The sequence below is a fragment of the Canis aureus genome, chromosome 8 (genome assembly GCF_053574225.1).
Source record: "Canis aureus isolate CA01 chromosome 8, VMU_Caureus_v.1.0, whole genome shotgun sequence".
NCBI lineage: Eukaryota > Metazoa > Chordata > Mammalia > Carnivora > Canidae > Canis > Canis aureus.
Genome location: NC_135618.1, coordinates 48314829 through 48337885, shown reverse-complemented (window position 1 = coordinate 48337885; position 23057 = coordinate 48314829). Strand labels below are relative to the sequence as shown.

General features: G+C 41.1%; 1 long non-coding RNA gene across 3 annotated transcripts; it reads right to left on the bottom strand.

The window, feature by feature from the left end:
* Positions 1-4741: 4741 nt before the first annotated feature.
* LOC144319019 (uncharacterized) lies at positions 4742-7927 on the bottom strand. 3 transcript variants are annotated; one of them, XR_013384944.1, is made up of 3 exons: positions 6929-7831; positions 6393-6841; positions 4742-5084 (listed from the first exon to the last, which is right to left on the bottom strand). It is a non-coding gene; the product is annotated as an uncharacterized LOC144319019 (long non-coding RNA). The 3 variants fall into 3 exon arrangements; XR_013384943.1 differs by lacking the exon at positions 4742-5084 and adding an exon at positions 7838-7927 and having other exon boundaries at positions 6217-6841; positions 6929-7016; XR_013384942.1 differs by lacking the exon at positions 4742-5084 and having other exon boundaries at positions 6217-6841.
* Positions 7928-23057: the final 15130 nt, after the last annotated feature.

Genomic DNA, 23057 nt, shown 5'->3' with positions numbered 1-23057 from the left:
TCTATACAAATTTTAGAATTGTGGTCTAGTTCTGTGCACAATGCTGTTGGTGTTTGGTAGGAACTCCATTAAATTTTACATTGCTTTGAGTAGTATGGAAATTTTAACAATATTTGTTCTTCCAATCCATGGGCATAGGATATATTTCCATTTCTTTGTGTCATCTTCAATTTATTTTATCAGCTCTTTTATTATGTTCAGAGTACAGGTCTTTCATCTCCTTAGTTAAGTTTATTCCTGGGTATTTTATTATTTTTGGTGCAGTTGTAAATGAGATTATTTTCTTTCTCTTTCTGCTATTTCATTATTAGTATATAGAAACCAAACAGATTTCTGTGTAATGATCCCACATGACCTCTTGATTCCTTTATTACTTGTTCCTGAGATATCTACAAACTTAGGAAAACGTACAATATAATATCCAAGTCCTGGCTATAATAGATAAGCAGTTGTCTTTTACCAATATATTGTTTCCCTCTTTCTCTGCTTCTGTCTCTGCCATTTGTTTTCCATCTTCTCTGTCTTGTCTTTCTTTCTCTCTCTCTCTAGTTTTCTCTCTCTCTAGTTTTCTTTCTCTCTCTCTCATACACATACAAAAACAATACACATGGTGTGTGTGTGTGTATGTGTATACCTGTGTGTGTCTGTGTTTATGTGTGTGTGCCTGAGTGTGTCTGTATCTGTGTTTATGTGTGTGTCTATGTGTCTGCATGTATGTATCTGCCTATGTGTATGTTTGTATATCTTCCTGTATCTGTATCAGCATGTGTCTGTGTGTCTGCATGTGTGTGTCTCTGTGTGTGTGTCTGTGTATGCATATCTGTGTGTGTCTTTTCTGTGTGCATGTGTGCATTTGTGTATGCACCTGCATGCATTTATCTGCCTATGTGTGCCTATGTGTGTGTCTGCATGTGTGTTTGCATCTGTCTGTCCATGTGTGTGTATGCATGTGTGTTTGTGTGGGTCTGTGTGTGTGCGTGTGTGTCTGTGTGTGTGCACACATAAGTATTTTCCCATACTTTTCTTCCTTTTTCATCTTACAGCAGCCCTTCTCTCCCTTTATCACAAGGGGTGGGACTCCAAGAGACGGACCCCACCCCCTCCCCCTGACTTCCAGCTGGACAAGGTAGAAGATGAGGGCCCCTCCAAAAGGCTCTTTTTCTCTAACTCTGCAAGTTGAATGTGCCAGTGTTCATTTGACCACATGGTCCATTTGAGAAGATTTTTCCTTCAAATCCTGCTGAAAAATCACCCATTTCTGTTTCAGTCTTTGCCTCTTTTTGCCTCAACTGCATCCAAGGTCAGACACCTTTCTTTTCTACTTTTCAATGATCTCTGGTTCTTTTTTTCCCATCCACAACTTCAGTTGCTACCTAGCCATTTGAATCATGGAGGTTAACCTTTGATTTTGGGGAGAAGCACACCTCTGATAATAAATATTGGTTCCCAGGCCCCAGCCTCTGTCTGTGTTATTTCATGGCAGGAAGAAGGAATGGACAACAGCAAGCCAAATCCTGCTACTTCCAGGTAATTCTGTTAATTTCACCCTGAGCAGAAAACTGTGGTCTTCATTTGAAGCAAGGACATTTGAGGCTGGCATTTTTATCACATTTGTCCAAGATAGATGGGGAGCTAATTTTCAAGAACCTGGAATGATATCTAGAAGAACCTGTCACGGTGGGGTTTGTTTTTGTGGGTTAAGAAAACATCCCAACAACTTTTTGACCTATGGAATCTGTCTTCAGGAAGTGATTTCCACATGTGTGACATATTTAGACTGCCTTATAAAAACACAATTTTTATTTGACAGTTTTAAAATTTTGAACACTCCATATTGACATTTTTATCAGATGGGTTGTTTTTGTTGGCAGTGGGAGTTTGCAAACTAATGAAGAAAATAAGAAAGGAAATTAGCTTGAAGCTGCTGAGTATTTGTGACCAGAAGGTAAACGAAGGAGGTACCAGTGTCTAGAAATAATTGCCATCACTGCCATAGTCCTCCATTAGCGCTGGCAAAAGACCCAGGGTCTGACAGTTAAATTAAAGCTTGCAGCCCAGTGAAAAATTAGCAGCAGAAAGCTTGAATTCTGGTAACATCACACTGCATGCCATCTACTGTATGGCTTGACAACTTTGCTCCATTCATAATATTCATTGGGGGGTAAGATGGCTTGGGAGCCACAAAAAACAAATTAATCTATAGCAGGCAGTGTTTACAAAGCAACGACCCAACCAATTTGCCATTAATGTAGAAGCTTGCTCAGAGAAATTCTTTTATTATGTGACACTGCATGATGACAGGAGTCTGAGCTTTGAAGTCAGACAGACTTGAGTATAAAGCCCAGCTGCAGCACCTACTGGCTGTGTGTGCTTGGGCTAGTGACTTAACCCTTCTGATCCTTAGTTTTCTTACCTTTAAAGTGTAGATAAAAATATGACCTACCATGGGTACCTGGGTGACTCAGTCAGTTGGGCATCCAACTCTTAGTTTTGGCTCCGGTTGTGGTCTCATCCTGGGATCAAGCAATGTGTCAGGATCTGCACTTGGCATGGAATCTGCTTGAGGATTCTCACTCTCTCTCTCTCTCTCTCTCTCTCCCTCTACCCTACTCCCCTCACATGCACACACTTGTGCTCTCTCTCTAAAATAAATAGATAAGACTTTAAAAATATGTATTTATGACCTAGCTAATAAGATTACTGAGGAGTAAATAAGATAATGCATATAAAGTACATAGTATGATGTTCTTGTTCGAGCAAATGGTAGGGGAGGAGACAGATTACAATGGAGACATCTGGAGGCTTCATGGAAAATGTGCAAGTTGAGCTTCATCTTAAACTAAGAGGAAGGGTTGGACCTGAGCATATGGTTTGGGAGAAAAGCAGTCTAAGGAGATGAGAAGCCTCAGCAAAAATCTGCGGACACACAAGTCAATGGCTTATTCAGAGCATGAGAGACAGATAAGGAGCAGGGAATGATCTTGACCTAATAGTTTCAAAACCACTTTCTCTATCACTCCTTATGCATAGTAAATGACCTTTCTGAATAGCCAGATGATGTGCTGCTGCAAATTAGATTCTCTTGTTCAGTTCTTCAGCATTCAAGACCCAAGGAAGTGCCACCATATAGGCAGTTCACCCTATCTCCCAAAACCTTCTATGTGTTATCCCTTTTCCCCCTCACCCTGGCCAGTGCTTGCCAACCTGATGGATGAAAAATGATATCTCCTCGTTGACTCTTCATTTAGGAAATGGGTACGTAGCTTCAAAACAAATATAATGCTATAATCTTTTAGGAAATCAATCTGGCGGTATGTGTTAGAATTAGATATACAAATACCCCTTCACCCATGAAACCAATTTTGAGGAATCCATCTTATAGAAATAAATGTATCAGTACATAAAGATAAATGTACTGGCATGTTTATTACAATATTATTGAAAGTGGCTAGAAAGGGCAGATGCAAATTCAATGTCATCCACTGATATATAGATGGTTGAATTAACGGGGAGGTTTTCTCACTCTGTGGAATGTGATACAGTTTTTATAGGAATTAATTACATCTCTGTATCAACATCTCCATCAGCAAGTTGCATCCTGTAATGAGAACAGTGTGATCCAATTGTTTTAAGAAGTAGGGAAAAAAATTATGAGTGCGGTATGTATGTTGACATATGGTTGTATGAACACAGGGACAAGTGTAGAAACTCACACACCAAACTTAGCTTTGCTTCCTTGCTGGAAGGGTGGCAGGGATTGAGCAAAAAGGGAGAAACTGTTGCCTTTTTCTTTGTGAACCTGATTTTGACTTGTTGCCATAAGCATGCATAGTGTAGCTTGAAAGGAAAATCCAATAAAATACATAAAAAGGGCACTTACCTGCCAAATGGGGGTTATGGTAAAGGAAAAGCTGAGTAAAAGGGAAGGAAAGTCGTGGAAGCTGTGAGTAGAGAAAAGGAGAATGACAGGAGCTTTTGTTCATGTATGTGCTGGGTTGGCTTAACGTCTGTCTGCTTGAGAGGGGATTTTTCTCTTGTACAGTAAAGAAGGAAGCTGCAGAGTCAACACATATGGCTCAGCCTGGGATGGAAACTTCCTCACAAGAGGCAGTCCCTGCTCACCTGTCCAGCATCATCTCCCACCTGATTCTTAGGCAGTAGTAACGCTGAGCTCCTTGCCTCACAGCCCATAAGCCATCATAAACACACACATGCCCATATGCGCACACATGCACACACACATGTCCACAAACATTCATGCTTGTGCTTTATGTTGTTTCTCACCTTCAGCCCAGAGCATGCCTCACATTTCTTCCCACCTGACCAACTTCTATTTTCTAGATTCCACTTGGGAAAGAGTCGCTTACCCAAGACCAGGCTGAGCACCCCAACACGTGTCCCCTCAGCATCCAAAGTCAACTTCCATCTACACACAGTGTGCTACCTCCCCCTCAAAATCAATTTTCTTTCTCTCTCTTTCTCTTGCTTAAACCATTTATTTTTAAAAAGATTTTATTTATTTGTTTATTCATGAGACATACACAGAGAGAGGCAGAGACATAGGCAGAGGGAGAAGCAGGCTCCCTGCAGGGAGCCCGAAGCAGGACTCGATCCCAGGGCCCCAGGATCACAACCTGAACCAAAGGCAGATGCTCAAACACTGAGCCACCCAGGTGCCCCATGGCTTAAACCATTTTGATTTGATGTGTGTCCCTTATAGGCAAGATTTCCAAAAGCACTCTGAATTAGGTAAATTTTTATTTGGCCTGTATTTCAGATGAGGAAATAAGGCTCAGAGCAGTTGAGTGACCCCTTCGAAGTCCCACAGTTGAAGTATTGATAGAATAAAATTTTAAGCCCAAATTTGCAGACTCCTACCGTGGGGCTTTTCCACTTTACCTCTACTATAAATTGCAGAAATATACACACTCTGGTGGGATGAACTGGTGACTCTATTACTATTATTCAGGTGTGCTTTGTATTCTACATTGCCTCAGAGACTCCTTCTTGTTCATTCAGTTGACTGACTCTCAGCCAGACCATAATCCCTTAATGATCAGGTGTATGAGGTAGGAAGCTTTCACCTGCAAGTAATAGGAAAATCTGACTTCAAAGAGCTTAAACAAGGGATCCCTGGGTGGTGCAGCGGTTTAGCACCTGCCTTTGGCCCAGGGCATGATCCTGGAGACCCGGGATCGAATCCCACGTCAGGCTCCCAGTGCATGGAGCCTGCTTCTCCCTCTGCCTCTCTCTCTCTCTGTGTGACTATCATAAATAAATAAAAAATTAAAAAAAAAAAAAAGAGCTTAAACAAACTAAGGAGGTATATGATCTCCTGTAAAGAAAAGTTTGCATCAAGACATGAGCTAGAACTGCGGGCTTCCCATCTTTTCTCTCTGCCAACCTCCCCTTGTGACTTTTATCCTCAGGTGGCTCGCCTTATGGTTATAGGATGGTTGCTGCAGTTCCAGGCCTTGCGTCTGCACACAGAAACAGTCAAATGTGGGGAGAGCAAGGATCCCTGTCCTGTATCTCTTGAAGACAGGAGATGAAAACTCCACCAAGTCCTCCCCTGTGGGTCTGTGTGGTCTGGCCCCAGCTCCTGGGAGGTAACCTCTAAGCCCTTAGAGTGTCCTGCCAGATAAGACTGTCTTTGTTTATCTGATGGCCTTGGGCTATGCCCAGAGAGGCATGTTAACAATGTGAATACTACTCAGTCATTAAAAAAAGAAAAAGAAAGAAAGAAAGAAAAGAAAGAAGAAGAAAGAAGAAAGAAAGAAAGAAAGAAAGAAAGAAAGAAAAGAAAGAAAGAAGAAAGAAAGAAAGAAAGAAAGAAAGAAAGAAAGAAAGAAAGAAGAAAGAAAGAAAAATCTTGCCGTTAGTAACATTGTGGATGGAACTAGAGGATATACTAAGTGAAATAAGTTAATCAGAGACAGAATTATCATATGATCTCAGTCTTGTGGAATTTAATAAAACAGAGGAGCATAGAGAAGGGAGGGAAAAATAAAACAAGATGAGATCAGTGAAGGAGACAAACTATCAGAGACTCTTAATCATAGGAAAGAAACTGAAGGGAGGGGTTGGGGGCATCGAGTAACTGGGTGATGGGCATTAAGGAGGGCATGGGATGGAATGAGCGCTGGGTATTATATTCAACTCATGAAATGACTGACCTCTACCTCTGAAATTAATACTACATTAAAGGTTCATTAATTGAATTTAAATTAAAATAAATAAATAAAATAAAAAAAAACCCGATGTGATTTATGGTAGGCGGCCTTGGGCTTTGCTGTGTGGCTGCACCTCTGGAGGGGCTGAAGACTCAGGTCAGCCATGGGGTTGGTCAGTTATGTCTATATGACTGAGCCCCAATAAAATCTCTTGGATACCAAGATTCAAGTGAGCCTCCCCTAGCTGGCATCACTCCATGCTTGTCATCACATGTGGTTGCTGGGAGAGGTGAGCATCATGTGCATGAGTCCGCTGGAGGAGGACAGCTGGAAACTCCAAGCTCAGTATCTCTTGAACTTCTTCCCTTGGCTGATTCAATCCATGTTCTTTCTCTGTAATAAACCATAAAATGGCTGGTATAATTAAAGCGAATTATTGAAACTGAGGGTGGTCTTGAGACCCCCAAACTTGTAGTCAGTGTCGGAAGTGAGAATGGTCAGCTAGACAGTGTCCTTCTCCTTAGGTTTTATTAACCAGAGCTGAGTTGTATGCTTTCTTCTCTGTCAATCACAGGCAAGTGGAGCTGCCTTGAGTGGCTTGAATTGAAAAAGATGTAGCCCCTGGAACCATGGCCTATGATTCTTGAGACTTCTCTGAGGAGACTTCCCTGAGGAACAAAAAAGGAGGGTAATCATTGTTTATTGTTTACTGTTGGGAAGCAGTTAACAGTGTCTACAACAAGTTGGTTTTTTACCACTTTTTTCATCCTGGGTGGAAGCAATACAGCATCTCAAAGGGACCTTCCAACTTTGCTCTTTGCATCCATCTATGATTTCTGTGGCCTGAAGAACAGGATAATCTTCATTCCAGAGTGCAACACTGATAAACTTGTCAACACTCAAATCAAGCTGGGATCCAGAAGCTTTTAGAGAAGCAGCTTGACCTCAAATTTTCCCATGATTGGTATTTGTGCCAAATAAGAACAAAAAACATCAATGTAGAGACCTGAGAGAGATCTTCCTTAAGACCTCTTTTCATCACCGAGCACCTTCAGTTGGTTTTGGCCTGATGTCCCAACCCCTGCTTTGGGCCTACAAATTGTGTCTAGAGATAGGAGTGCCTAATAAAAACAATAAGTTCTTATAATAATGATATTAATTTATGGAGTGATATTATATATTAGACACTGTGCAGAGGCTATGTATCCATTACGTCATTTAATCAATCTCCTCTTAAAGATTTACTTATTTGAGAGAGAGAGAGAGTATGAGCAGAGGAGCAGAGGGAGAGGGAGAAGCAGACTCCCTGCTGAGTAGGGAACCTAACTTGGGGCTTGATCCCAGGACTCTGAGATCATGACCTGAACCAAAGGCAGATGCCTAACTGACTGAGCCATCCAGGCAATCCTATTCTCATTTTTTTTTAATTTTATTCATTTATTTCAGAGAGAGAGAGAGAGAGAGAGAGAACAAACTGAGGGAGAGGGAGAAGCAGACTCTCCAGTGAGCAGGGAACTCAGCATGGGGCTTTATCCCAGGATCCTGGGATCATGAACTGAGCTGAAGGCAGATGCCCAACTGACTGAGCCACCCAGGCACCCCCCCATTCTCATTTTAAATGTCATTTAAAACAATAGCATCAGGTGGGTTTTGATCATAATTACTTTTTTGTAGATTTTTTTGTAGATAGGAAAATGAGGCTCAGAGAGGTAAAATAACTTGCCCATAGTCAGTGCTATAGTTGGGTCTGGATGCTTATCAGTCAGGTTCTAGAGCTACTGAGCAACACTGATGCATTGTGAGGTCATATTGGCAGGGAGAAGGATTTTGTCATAGGAGCAGTAGGATGCCACTAAGGGGTTTTGAGTACAAAATAACTTTCTCATTTTGAAAAATGCATTTGGGTAAGAGTAGAGTGTTCCAAACTGCTCTGAGTAGTCTCACTCAGTCTACCACTGGAGAACTGCACTGGATGCATTCTTGCTTCAACTGAAGAAGCATTTCTCTGACCTGTTGTGTATCTTGGATTTCATGTTATATTTCATTTGAGTGGAACATTTCATGGTCCTTAAAGAAAATTAGAAATCCATTAATCTAGATGAGGGTAGATAAACTACGGCTTGTGGACTGAATCTGGGAAGTTACCTGCTTTTTTAAATAAAGTTCTATTGGAACATGCCCATATCCATTCATGGACATATTGCATATATTTGCTTCTGTTGTAAATGGCAAAGCCTAAAATATTTACCATCTGCTCCTTTCCAGAAAACATTTGTGGACTTCTGATCTAGATCAGAGTTTCTCAACTTGGTCACTTGACATTTTGGGTCAGATTATTCTTTTTGGGGGGATTCTGATCTGTGCACTGTAGGGTGTTGAACAGTATCCCTGGTCTCCACCCGCTAGATCCCAGAAGCACTGCCCACAGTTGTCAACCAGCACCTCCAGTTCCAAACCACTGATCTAGATGATATTGTGTTCTTTCCACATCTGACATTCTAGACATTTATGGCTTCTTATGCTCATTTTAATGAAAGTGGTCAATAGATTCATGAATTTTTAGAGAGAACCTTTCTGTGTGCCATTGTGGCCGTATTGTTTTCTGGATAGATCTTTTTGGTTATTCAAACTACTCCAAATGGATCATTTCATCAATATATCTTAAGAATATCTCTTTAGCAGATCATGCTTTTGGCCTCATTTTAGGTGACAGATGGTGGCCTGGAGCATGGGAAGGAGGCTTGGTGTTCAGGTTCCTACTTGGCCATTTTGCAGTGAGGCATTGACTGGATAAGTCAGTTCAATTTCTCTGAACTTCAGTTTTCTCATCTCTGAAATGGGAACAGTAATAACCACTTTGGTGGGTGGTTGTGAGAATCATATGAGATGATGTCGTGGAAACAATGACCATTGGAAATATGACATGGAAATTATTGCATATGCATCTCCAAAGTGTACCAAAACATGGAGCCAAAACATTATCCTGGTACCCATTGGATTTCCTGCAGAATAGGAGAGAAACTACCCCAAAGCACTAAAGTTTTGAGAAAGTTTATAAAACAATGATTACATTTTCCCAAATCTCTGGCTGGTAAAGAAATGTCACTAGATAACTAATACCTAAAGCAGTGTGGGGTAAAAGCAAGTTGAAAGTAGGCTACATTTTATGACTTGGTGATTATAAACTCTCAGGAGTTGGAATATCACTGGAGGGTTAGACAAGAAAATGATGCTTGATTATAATATTTCCAAGACCCTAGTGTCAGTACCATAATTAAAATAAAAATTCAAGTGTGGGACTCTAATGCTTTCTGTTTTCACAGTTCCTCCTGCTTTTGTGAATTCTAAGAATTCAGAGATCCTCTGTACCTGTATCGTTGTCAAGTATTGGAATCATTGTCTCAAAATCTATTTCATTGTACTAATAGCTATAGAGTTGTCTACAGTTTAGACATTTCCCTGTGGCCAAAAGATTGCACAATGGTGTAATCAGGGAGGCATGTAAGCTAATTATCTGTGGTTGAATTTTGATTCAGGTTCAGCTTTTCTAATAAGAGAAATTGTAATTAGGTTTTGTGCTACTATGTGGGTGAAACTTTTTTTTTTTTTTTTGTATGTGTATGTACTTGTGTGCAGACATGGGAACGTTAAAGATGTGACATATGGAAAGCTATCCGGGGAAAATGAACAATTTGATGGTCCCCATTCAAATGCTGAAACTACTTAGAATCTTTCCAATCAGCTAATGGATCCTGGGCTGGAAATCAAAAAGTCTGGGTTGCATTCTGCTTTTTTCCAATTATCTGCTCTGTGTCCTTTAGAGAGGAACCCCACCCGAGGCCTCAATTTTCTTCTCTGTAGAATGAGCACTTTAGATAGTACGGAACTTTTGCTGCTGAGGTTCCTACTCCTCCTCTCCATCAACCCTTCTTTGTCCTTTGACCTCCAGCCCCACTTTTAGGCCAATTTAACACATTCACCTCCAAACGCTTTCTCTTTTACCTCCCCCATTCCAATCCATTGCTTCCTGCTGACTTGACTTTTAATAGCACTATTATAGGATAATTTTCCCCAAAAGGCAAAATCATGACTACCATAGTGATAACAGAATAAACATGTGTATGTTCACTTGATTGAGTAGTGTTTTCTCAAATTCACGTGTACCCAGAATCTGTGAATGTGATCTTATTTGGGGGTAGGGTCTTTGCAGATGTATCTAAAGTAAGATGAGGTCATGCTAGATTAGGGTGGGCCCTAAATCCAATGCCTGGTGCCCTATGAGAAGAAGGAGAGAAACTGACAGGGAAAATGCCATGTGCAGATGGAGGTGGAGAGCCAAAGTGATCTATCTACAAACCTAGGATTGCCAGCAAGCATGAGAAACTAGGGAAAGCAAGGAAGGATTCTCTCCCAGAGCTTCAGAAGGAGCATGACCTTGCAGGCACCTTGATTTCAGACTTCTACCTCTGGAATTCTGAAAGAATATGTTTCTGTGGTTTTCAGCCACTAAATTTGAGGTGATTATGGCAGCCTCTGGAAACTATTATACAGGAAAATAATTCAATTCAATTTGGCAAACTTTTGCTGAGGTTTCCAGCCTTGTACCGGGTGTGGAGGATTTGTAAGCTGCTGACCAGGAGCTCCAGTCACAATTGATAACACATGGTAATGGCCACACAATATGAGCTGATTTGGCTTCCTTTCTTGGTCTTCCAAATGGATCCTTCTTTCCATTGCAATGTTTGGGTTTTGTCATTGGATTGGATTCCTTTTCTTGTCAACCTACCTCTTACTCCAAATGCTGCTGTGGTGACCAATTGAGAACAGATGTCAATGGTCTTCAACTGGCCAGCCTTCACACTGGACCTTCAGGTTGTACTTCCAGCCTTCTAGCTTCTTGCCTCAGGGCCTCTTTGACACCATAGTGATAATTCAGGAGGCCTGCAGTACCTTACTGGCATTCACTTGGGGCACGGGGTGTGTGTGTGTGTGTGTGTGTGTGTGTGTGTGTGTGAGAGAGAGAGAGAGAGAGAGAGAGAATGCATACATGTGTATTTAATGTATTTCATGGGACTACCCATGAACAATGCATTTCATTAGCATCTTCAGACAAGTACCCTCAACAAGACATCTTTGCATTGCTTTCCTGTTCCTCTGTTCCTCTTCCCTATAATCTAGCTCCCTATAATCACTGCCCAAACAAGCCACCTGCACTCTGGCCCTTGTCACTGGTAGTGCTCTGAGGAGATCCAGGCTGACACAGCATTCCCCTCGCCCCACAGTACCCTCCCTGTCAGCGCCTCCTTCCATATATCCTCAGGCTCCACTCATTTTGTGCAAGTCATTTCCCTTTTTGCTTTGGGACCATTTACCCTCTGTGACATTTGGATCATAATAGGATGAAAATGTGAATAGAAAGGGAGTGGAGCCAGTTGAAGGCTCCTCCCAGATGTCGGTGTCACAGTAGCAGGTTCCTACATGCCAAGGATTGCCGCGACAGCAGAATGAGGTCTTCGTTGTCTGCAGCTCAGATCCCTCAGGTGCCTCTGGGGGCCTGTGGGGGGAAGGTGGGGTGCCATTCCTACCTCTTATTGTTTCTTTCAGGCAGGAACTGAGACCCCTGAAGGCTCCAAGCACAGTGTTGTATGAGTTTCCTATTGCAACTGCAACAGATGGTCACAAACCAATGTCTTGAAACAGTAAAAATCTGTTATCTTATAGTTCCCAAGGTCAGAAGTCCTAAAATCAAGGTGTTGGCAGGGTTACATTCCTCTTGGAGGTTTTAGAAGAATATCTATCGCCTGTGTTTTCCAGCTTCTGGAGGCCATTTGCAGTCCTTGGCTCATAGCCCCTTTCCCCACTTCAGACTGTACCACTTCCACCTCCCATTCCATCATCACATCTCCTCTGACTGATCTGCCTTTATCTTAAAGGGGCCACTGCAGTTACATTGAATTCAGCAGGTCATTCAGGAGAATCTCCCTATGACTATATCCTTAAATTAATCATATCTGCAAATTCCCTTTGCCAGCTGTTACTTTTATCATATTCATAGGTTCTAGGGATTAGGGCATGGAAATCTTTGGAGAGGGCATTATTCTGCTTACCTCAGTTTTTAAAAATCTTATTTGTGACATTGGTGAAAAGACCCTATCTATCTGTCCATTCATCTGTCTACTTATCATCTGCCCAACCATCCATATCATTTATCATTTATCTGTCCATCTATATATCCATCTATCATCTATCTATCCATCCATCCATATCATCTATCACCTATCTATCCATCCATCATCTATCTATCTACCTACCTATATACTTACCTATTTTCTCACCATGATTCTTAAGTAATGAGGGAATTTTATACCTGGCATAATTATCAAACAAAATGAAACTTTGAACAAAGAAACTTCAAACAATGAAAGCACTACAAGGGAATGAGATAATTTTAGAAATGACACATGGACTCTGAAGCACCTTGTCAAAAGTAATGTTCTTTTCAGGAGCAAATATTATTAAGTGGAAGTCTCAGTTTATCTCAAGACTTCACTAAATCACTGCTCGTCAAATTTCCAAAATGACGTTCCTGCTCTAAGATACCAAACTCTTGCTCAGCTGTTAATTGAATAAAATTAGGTTGAGATCTTAATTTTCGGCCCATTTCTTCTCTTCTAGGCCTGGTTAGGTAGACATTTTCCTTTTCTGGGTTTCCTCCAAAGCACAAAGTAACAGTACCAACCACCAGTGGAGGAGATTTATTATTTCCTACCAAAGAACCCTTGTAATAACAGAGGACTATGCATGTCTGGTACAGTTTGTGTAAATGTCTGCACAGTATCAGATTCTCATCTTGAGGTTCCTTTTCCTCCTGTTGAAGTTGTCTTAATGATTATATACGAGATAATGACCTCAGAAGCCTGTGTTCTGTTGGCTGTGTGATGGAAAGACCTGAGAATTTCTTCCAATGCTTCATGTCATGGTTTCTAGAGAAGGTAAACATTTTCTATTCAAAATGGCCTCTGGGCCTCTGGCCATGTATTTATTGATCAGCCTGGGTGTGTAATATAATTAATCCTTCAGTTGATAACCAGAAGGGAGTGTGTGGTGAAGACAGACAGAGCTATACTTCTCCAAGCCAGGAAAGGTAGAGTTGACATCTCCAATGGTAACTTTCATTGTGTCCTGTGTTGGTGAGGGAGGCAGGCAGTTAAGATTATAATGAAGGGCACAAGAGTTCAAGAGGGAATTCATTCCTGTTCTCTGTCATTTGCAGGGACTACATCTTTATGGGCTCAGTCTGTCTCCCTCCTACTAAGGCCAGTTTACTGGGGGTAAGATTACTGGGGACACATCATCCTGGACTTAGTATAGCAGATGCTAAGGATTTGTGTCTTTGTATGTACATGCCAACTAAACATTTGAAAAGGGCAATGATTTTGGACAGAAGTTTTGACCTCAGAGCAGTTGCCCTTGGCAACCACAAACTCCTTCATAACCCTGGGTGGTCTGCTATTCTTTGTGGCTAATCCTCCCCACCCTGGCTATTCTGCAAATAATGGACCTCCCCACTCCAGTCCTCTTCCACCTCCACTCTAGATGGATCTACTTTTTCACGTCGTCCCATTGATCAGAAACATTAAATAGCTTCCCATTTCGTAGGCTTCCTATTGAATAGGGCCCAGCCTTCTTGGTAAGATCCAAGGTTACATCCTTGTCTTATTTGCTACTCTTGGCCAGGAAGTTCCAGCTGTAGAAGATACCTTGTCTTTTCCTATGTCCATGACTTTGCTCAACACTCATCTTCACTTAGATCTTACTCTTCCATCACTGCTTACAAATTTCTATCTATTCTGCAGTGGACAGTTCAAGTGCTTTCTGCTTCCAAAGTGTCCTGGGATTTTCTCAACCAGATGAAGCCTTTTTCTTCTTCAAGTTTTTCTCCTTAGATAGTGTTTCTGTAAACTTTTTCCTTTGGTATTGTTTCTGAGAAATGTTGGGCTCTTCACTGACTCTGATTTTTTTTTTTTTTTAGGGTTATTTGTTCATGTGTCATAATTCCCTTAAAGGACTGGCTTACTATGAATAACTTTAATTTTATATTGTCCAAATCAGTGATCCCCTATACACATAGAATGATTCAATTATCTAGGATGATGTATTTTGTAACAAACGAAGCCCCCAAAATGTAGCAGTTTCTATTTATTTAGTAAGTCTTATAGAAGTTACTTAAACCAGGGGCTCTTGCTCCTTAACAGACTAACAAGGCAAAATCCAGAGAATTTTGCATAATATTCCAGAATATTCTTGACCCCTTCAAGCCCATCCATGAACTACCAACCTCACTAGCCCAGGATTAAGAACTTGTGTTTTGATAGATTGTCTTGCATCTTATGTGAGCTGAAACAGAAGGGAACTCTATTTGGCATTGTCAATAGACAACCTCCAACAGGATTAATATTAAACTTGATTCAATAAATGTACTTTTTATGGGTTTACTTCAAAAGGAGAAGGAACTATCTGTGGGTCTTGAGAGGTCAGGACATTTTAAATACTATTCTGCTCAGTTTTAAGTGAAAGACACACATATTTGGCTCTTTATTGATCAGAAATGCTTAAATCCAAGTCGCTTAGGGCTTGAACTACCCCCTTTTTATGGCATAAAAATAACTTCCCCAGATCAGTAGCAAACTATTAACTACATCAAATTCAATGCACTGGTAAAATAATAAGACCCTCTTGTCTCAATCTGGCTTTTCCTTATTAAGCAAGAGTGAAGCTGTAGCTAGCTATTCAGTATCAAATCAACTGCTTGGGGGTTTCTTTGCAGTTGTTCTATAAAGCTGTTAAAACAGCTGTGGGCCAAGTAATTAATTAATTGACAAAACCAGTTGACCTAATTTGGTCATTATTATGCTAGAGGGAGCCATCTACATGCAAGCAGTCAAGTTTTGGATGGTAGCTCTTCTCAGAGCTTTGGTGTCATTCATTGTGTGTGAGCATGAAATGGAATTCACGTGCTCTCTCTCTCTCTCTCCCCCTCTTTGTCTGTCTGTTTCTTGAATCCAAGTGTATGGTGCTTCTCTCTCAGAGAGCTACTTCACCGTTTTTCTGGCTCTCCACTTTGTTCTGTTGACGCCTAACTGGGTACTTTTCCTTATCATTCCTGTCACTGACATTGCCACCTATTGTCTCACACCCAGACAGCTGTAGTGCCTTCCAATTAAGCTCTTGGCTTCTCTCAACTCCATGCAAGAAAATTTCTTTAAAAAATTATTACTTTTTATTTACATAAGTAATGTGTGACTATTCTCCTTAGTAAAAGACATGGAGGGATATGGGTGAGATCTCTTTGACTATCTTCTTATCCTCTCAATTGTGTTCCTCTTTCCAGAATCTTTGTGAGTATCAATTTGGTATGTGAGCTTCCAGTCATCACTCTTTGTATTTGGAAACATATGGGCTGATAGAAAGTGTGTAGAATTCATTATTACTTGGCAACATGCTTTTTTTTACTCAACAATACGACTTAGAGATTTCCCTGAAGTCTTGCATACAGATTGACTTCATTCTTTTTAATTGCTACCTAGTATTCCATGGCCTAAATATACCAAAACTTATTAGGCCATTTTCCTGTTGATATTTGCCTATTTTTGTTATGAAAAGTAATACTAAATTTATTTCTGCATTTTCTTAAACACCTTTTGATGAGCACTATCTATAAAACTATCAGGTGCCCATATTGTCAAATCCAAATGGCATTTGGGGAGTCTGGTCTTCATCCTCTTTTATGCTGATACTTCTCATTGCTCCCTTTACCACATGCCTACCACCCAGCAGGTGTTCCCATCCCTTAAACACTCTTTGTGCTTTGGCTCATTCAGAATGAACCTCAATCTCTTTATCATAGTCATGATTATCATCCTCACTTATCCATATCCTGGTCATTTACTAATACTTTATGTGTTTCCAATATTTCCTCTAACTCTATGATGTAGGTTCCATAATTTTCCCCATTTTACAGATAAAGAAACTAAGACCCAGAATGATTCAATCATTTGCCCCAAATCCCCTGGCTTGTAAGTGGTGTGGCCAGGATTTAAATCCAGACAGCCTGGCTCCAGAATCTATGCTTTTAATGACTCATCTGTGCATTTTCTCTGTTACACATTGTATGCCACTGCTTCCTTCATGCCCTCCTTGATCACCACTCTAGACCTCTGCACTCAGTCTTCTGTTCAACAAATATTTTTGAGCTCCTGACTATGTGCACATTCTAGGCCAGATTCTGGTGATATATTCACAAACAAAATGGTGCAGTCTATGACCTGGACGTGTCCGACTAATACACATGACCTTCATATGCAATGCTACCCACACCACTCAGAGGGACTTGTTTTGGATCCTCTGTCCTCCTTTAGGGGAATACTCATGTTTTTGCTATTGGATGTGTCTTCACACTTTTAGCTTATCCTAGTTGCTCAATTGGCATTTAACTGTGACAGTCCTATAATAGACACTGGTCCCTTCCCTATAGATCAAGTCTTACCTACAAAAGCATTTGAGATTCAGTGCCGAGTAAGCCCAAGGAATTGCTAATAAGTCTAACTCCTACCTCTATGTCCAGAGAACCACTTGACATACTGCCAAAACCCACTTGGTGAGGACTTTGATGTTCCTGCTGAGGAAGTAGGACTTCAGTATCTAAAGATCATCTGGAGTACCTCATCTGAGGCCATGGGTCCTTTCAAAGCAGATAAATGAATCCTGAGGGCTGCACTGATATGCCTTTAGGAAGATGGAGGCTTAGAGAAGTATGTGGGGCTAATTCTGGATCTTGGACCCTGGGCATACCACACTAAGGCAGAGGAAGACTTTAAAAGTTCCTGCTCATCAGAGTGGCCACATCTGTCCACTTTGCCTTCTGGAAGGCTGTTGAACTCATGCGTCTAGCAGGTAGACACAGCAACACCACAAACACAGCTAAAAATGAGGGGAAATAATTGAGTTAGTGGTGCAGTGCTATCTGTTCTATGCCATTAATATCAGCAAAAGGCAAGAAAAAAAATAACACTGGACCAACTTTGCTAAAATTGTGTCTTGTTTGCATTCCAGACAATATCACTTGGAAGGGATTATTTGCTTATTGATTCTCTTCCAATACTGGGAATTAAACTTAATGTATTTACTTGTTTCAAGCTTTTTAAGCAAAATATCCTTCTTTTTGTGGGCTTGTCCTCCATCCTAACTCAGAAAAGGAGAAAATCCTCTCTCATCCCAACACTTTGTGATCGTTCAGTGCACTGAGGAGATAAGAACAGCCTTGGAAGGATGATTCATTGTGCCTCACGAATGAAAGGGAGCTGATTGCTTGAGTTAGTGACAGAGTGAATGTTAGGATATGGGTCTCCAAATCCTTGTCCAATCACCAGGGCTGCACTGTGATGCTTTCCTTCTTCATGCCAGGTGTGTATCTTTTAACAGTAATCCCAGCATTAGCCCCTGAGAGCTGTACTCAATTCAAAATTGTATCCCACTTCTTCTACATAGTCTGACCTCTGTAATACCAGCCAGCTCTTGGTTTCCCCAAACATCCCTTTCATGCTTTGCTTCTGCACATGTGTTTCCCTCTTCCCTTCCTTGTTAGCCCCTTTTGTGTGGTGAGACCCAGACTCAGTTCACATGTCACTTCCTTTGGGAAGCCCTCCATACTGTCATTTGTGGCTCCAGCTTCTTGAGATGATACTTTCCTTCAATATTCATTTCAAATATATAAGGCTTCAATCTAAGAGAAGGCGGGAAGTCTGTTATGTTTGTCCTGTATCTCCAGGTGTTCTTGGCAGAACCTGGAGTTGGGGCCTCACCATCTTCTGGTCATCTCTTGCTCTGAGTTTCTGACTGTCAAATTTCTCACCTCCTGCAACTGCTCTCCTCTCTCCATTGGCCCCCCAAGCACAACCCACACTGACACAGTCCTCAAAGATCTTCAAAGTGCCACTGACACAGGTTGCCCTGTCCAGCAGATATTTATTCAATGGAAGAGGTTTTGCTCATCACAGGAGATTACATCATGGAACAGAATGGACAGTAACCTGAGGTGAAATATTAGATGTCACGATCCCAAGAATTCATCAAAGCTTTCCTAGCACCGGTCATGTCTCACTGGCTATATCTTAGCTGAGGATTTCACTTTTTACTCCTTTCTCCCTCAGCCTCCTCCAATACCCTCAACCCTATTCCTTTGCCCTTAACATTCTTGTGACTTTTTTCCAATGCAGAGCATTAGAGCTCTTTTCTCCCTCCCTTCCCCAAACTAATCTAACTTCACAAATCCAAAAATGTCACTAAGATGGCCCCTCTGAATGAAGGATCCTCTTCCCTGGTCTCTCCCTTCAGCATTACAACACACCTATGGATTTGTGGGCATTGTTGTTTTTGTTAGTAGCCTCTCCAATGGGTGAGAAGATGGAATTGGTACAAGGGAGGCAGTCAAGGGGACTGATTTCTATTTTCCAATTTTTTTTTTATGGTTTGCATTTTAGTTTTATAATAAGCATGTATCGGGTTTGCCATTGTATTTGTAATAAAGCTGTTAAGGCCCAAAAGTTTAGAATGTGCTTTGAAATCAAATTGGAGCTTTTTTTCAATTCTTTGGACAAAATTCAATTTTTGGACAGGAGTTTCTTTCACAGGGTCGCTGTCAACAGAAGAGGAGCAACATAAAGATTTATTTTCCTCTCGTCCATAGCAAAGCAAATCTTTTGTTTCTGTCAGTCTCCCCAGATACTACACGAGAAGTCAGTGACTATATCTTAATCATCTTTGTGCTTCTGTGCGAAATTACCCATTGTCTACAGCATGTTTCTCCGGGTTATCCAAAGCTAGCCTTGCACTGCCTCCTCTGTAAAGTGTAGATAATTGATAGCAATGTAGGATAATTCGTGCCTGCAGATATGCAAAAATTCTGTGTGAGGGAAGCTCACATCCATCAGTATCGTGAGGTTCCCAAACTATGGAAGAGGCCAGTTTTGCTTTCATTTGCATATTTATTTCAATATTTGACCTATCTGTGTGCCTAGTCTCCACACTTTCTCTTGAACTGGTGGAAATATTCCACAAGTTCACTCATTAGTGACTTTAGGAAGTTCTCTAACACGTGTTTCACTTTACATCTGTGTGAGATGTAAATGTGAGGGAAAGTGTGATGATCTTAACTTTTCTGAATTTGAATGTGATCCCTCATCATTCTCTACTGCCTGGGCCAAGGACTGATGCTTGGCAGCCCACAATAAATGCTTATTGAATGGGGACAGCTGAGGGGGGCGGGGCTCAGCAGTTTAATGCTGCCTTCATTCAGCCTAGGGCCTGATCCTGGAGACCTGGGATCGAGTCCCACGTAGGGCTTTCCTGCATGGAGCCTGCTTCTCCCTCTGCCTGTGTCTCTGCCTCTCTCTCTCTCTCTGTGTGTCTCATGCATAAATAAATAAAATCTTTAAAAAAATAATGCTTATTGAATGAATGAATAAATGAATGAATGAATGAAAAACAGGGATGTATATCCCCTTGCTATTAATATCACCCTAGTTTAAGTATGTACATTATTAATAGGTTTGAATTTGCCTATTGCTTCTTAGCTAATGGACTTGTTGCTGATACTTTGGGTTTTCCCCAAGCCATGTTCATTCCATTTTATTCTAATTAGAAAAATATTTTTTGTTTTAAGAAAAAAAATTGTTTAGAAAACTTTAGAAAGATAGAAAATATAAAGAATCAGTTGTAACCGCCCCATAATCTCTCTCCTCTAAGTAATTTCTGATAATTCCTTCCAGTTTTTTCTCTGCCTCTATTTATTCAACCAGAATGCACCAAGTACCCACTGTGTGCCAGGCACTGCAGCCATCACAGGGAAGGAAGCACACAAAGCACCATCGTCTTGGAGCTGACATTGTGAAGTGGGTAGTAGGAGGGGAGAAAAAATAGAGAAAAGAATAAGAAAATCCCAGTCAATAAAGAGCCCATGTATGCTTCTCAATGCATATTTTCTTTTTTTCTCAATGCATATTTTCTATCAGTTTGTGTGATTTGCAAGATTAATTTCGAGTCATGTGCCCTTTATTAACAGTCCATTCTTAAATGCATCAGAATGGAATTTGGTGTTGAACTGGTGTCTGACTCTCCTCTGAGCTGCCTCTCTCTTCCACCCCGAGAACATTCTACAATCAGGTATATGGTAGAGATTGGTGATTTGGCTGCTCCTCACAGCCTCTGAGACTCAGAATCAGGCTTTCAATAGAAATGTCCTCCCGGGGACAAGGGGGGAACACAGAGTAATTTTTTTTTTTTTTCTGTAGAGTGGCAAACAAGAAGGATCTGCCCATAGTGCTGGGAACTTGAATTTCCCTTTGATTTGTCCTTGGGTGCGAGGCAAGGAGCTGCTGCCACGGGGAGGGAGAGGGAGTGATGGTGGCAGGGGACAGACGAGGCAGCCAGGTTTGACATTCTGCTCTTGGAGAGGAGCTGCTCCTGCAGGTGTGCGGCACACGTTTGGGGGGATGTCACAGTTTGCGGGCATCCAGACTTTGTAGTTTCTTTTCTTGTCGGGATGTTTCATTTAAAATGAAAGGTTCTTTAAAGTGGAAAACTTTGTGTTAAAATTTGAGGGTCTTATCTGAGAGTACAGAGCTTGAGATGAAAGAATGTGTGTGTTTTTGTGTGCATGTGTATGCGTGTGTATGTAAATTTTAGGCTAGCCCCCACAAAGGAACTTTGCTTTAAGGTTAGAAAGTGAGACTATTTGAAAGGCTTACATTTACTTGATTCCAAGTCATACCTTAATATTGATTTATAATGAATATCCTATGGGGCAAATTCTTGAGCTGCTTCTTTCTATGACCTGGGAGATGAGACCCCTGGTATCTTGATTAGAGACAAGAGGGGAAGCATCTGTTGAGCCCCTCAGTCTGTCTCTCTCTGTCTCTTTCTCTCTGATTCTGATAGTTTAGAATTTCTTTGTCCTCGTTAGTGGCAAATAGAACACTGTCTCAATTCAGGCATCAGAAAAAAACAAAAAACAAAAAACAAAATGTGCAAGAGGGCTCTTCCAGACACAGGCATTTGAGAGAGAGTGCAATTGTTTTGGAGCACATCTTTACTGCTCTTTCTCTGTATACATATATCTTGGTCCCTGTCATCCAAACTTTGATTATTTTTGATCTTAAAAAAGTTTTAGATTTTTTTTACCCACCATATTGGATACTGGATTAAGGCGGCTAACATCCCTTCACTGTCCTCTTTCCATTCAGTTGCTATGGTTCCAGGACCCTGGAGTTGAAAAAGAGACCATCTAGGGGATCCCTGTGTGGCTCAGCGGTTTAACGTCTGCCTTCAGCCTAGGGCGTGAACCTGGAGTCCCGGGATCGAGTTCCATGTCAGGCTCCCTGCATGGAGCCTGCTTCTGCCTCTGCCTGTGTCTCTGCCTCTCTCTCTCTATCATGAATAAATAAATAAAAATCTTTAAAAAAAAAAGAAAAAGAAAAAGAGACCATCTAGCTGGCAAAATCTTAGGAGCTGTGATTGGGTTAGGTGTAATGGTGAGTGGCTTTCACAAACTCTCTCCTGTTACCAATTCTCTGGAATTTACCTGGGTAGATTCCTTTGCAGCCTACACTTCATGACCCAAGAGGTTCCTGCCCATTGTCATGTGGGGCAGAAGGAGAGGTTTCTAATTCAGACTTGTTTGGCGGTTGTATTCATTCAAATAAACTCTGGCCTTGACATGCTGATCCCAAAGCCCTTGATTTTATATGCTTAAAAGGGAGAACACCTGTCTTTCCTCTTTCTTACCTTGTTCTTTGAAGGCTAATGACAGCACCCAAGATCTGCAGGAAGGTTATTAAACAGATGAATCTTAACATGATAATCTGGGGAGGGAAGGGAAAGAAAATTATGTCCACACCATCTCTAACAATGGGAAAGGTGGGAGTTTTGAACTTTTCTGTTCAAATTAACTGATAATTTCGCTTAATTGGTAGCCCTCTTGTAAGACAATGTTCCCTCTTTGGGATTAAAAGTAGTTACCTTAACTGACTATAAACCCAATATGGATGGGATTGTCTGTAAGCCACCATTACTTCCCAATTAGATTATTGCAACAGCCTCCTGAATGCTTTTGCAATCTCTTGCCTCTATAGTATATTCTTCACACAACAGCCAGGGTGATTTTTTAAAAAGCACAAATCTCATCATATTACTCCCTTGCTTAGAACCATCCAGTGACTTCTTGTATCCCTGGGCATAAAGTGGAAGCTCTTCACCATGGCTTACAGGGTCAGACTCTAGCCACAGCTATTTCTGTTTCCTCTTCCGCTCACTTAACTATGTTTCCAAAATTTCAAAATCCCACCCCAGGGCCCTTGTACCACCTGTTCTCTCTTCCTGGAAGACTTTTGTGAAGCTGGTTTCTTCCTGTCATTCAGATATCATATTAAACTTCATTTCCTTATGCAATATCAAATAGCTACTCTCTCATTCTCTATTACTTTACTGCGTGTAAATTGATTTTAAAAAGCATTCGTCTCTGTGTGATCTTTTTTCTTTGTTTTTTTCCCCGTCTTTTGTTTGTCTTCTGTCCCTTCCCACTCCCCCAAATACGTAAACTCCTGGAGAACAGAGGTCTTACCTACCTTGTTCATTGCTATGCTCTTGCTTAGCACGTAGTATGTAGCTTGGCATGTAGTAAGTGTCATTAAGTATTTATGAATTGAATAGATGAATTGTATCATAGCCCCTCCAGTCTAGATTAGAGGCCAGATTTTCTCTGGGAAGTAAAGGATATTTTTTCATTGACTATGTTTGTAAACCATTGCAAAAGGATGTGAAGGTACTACC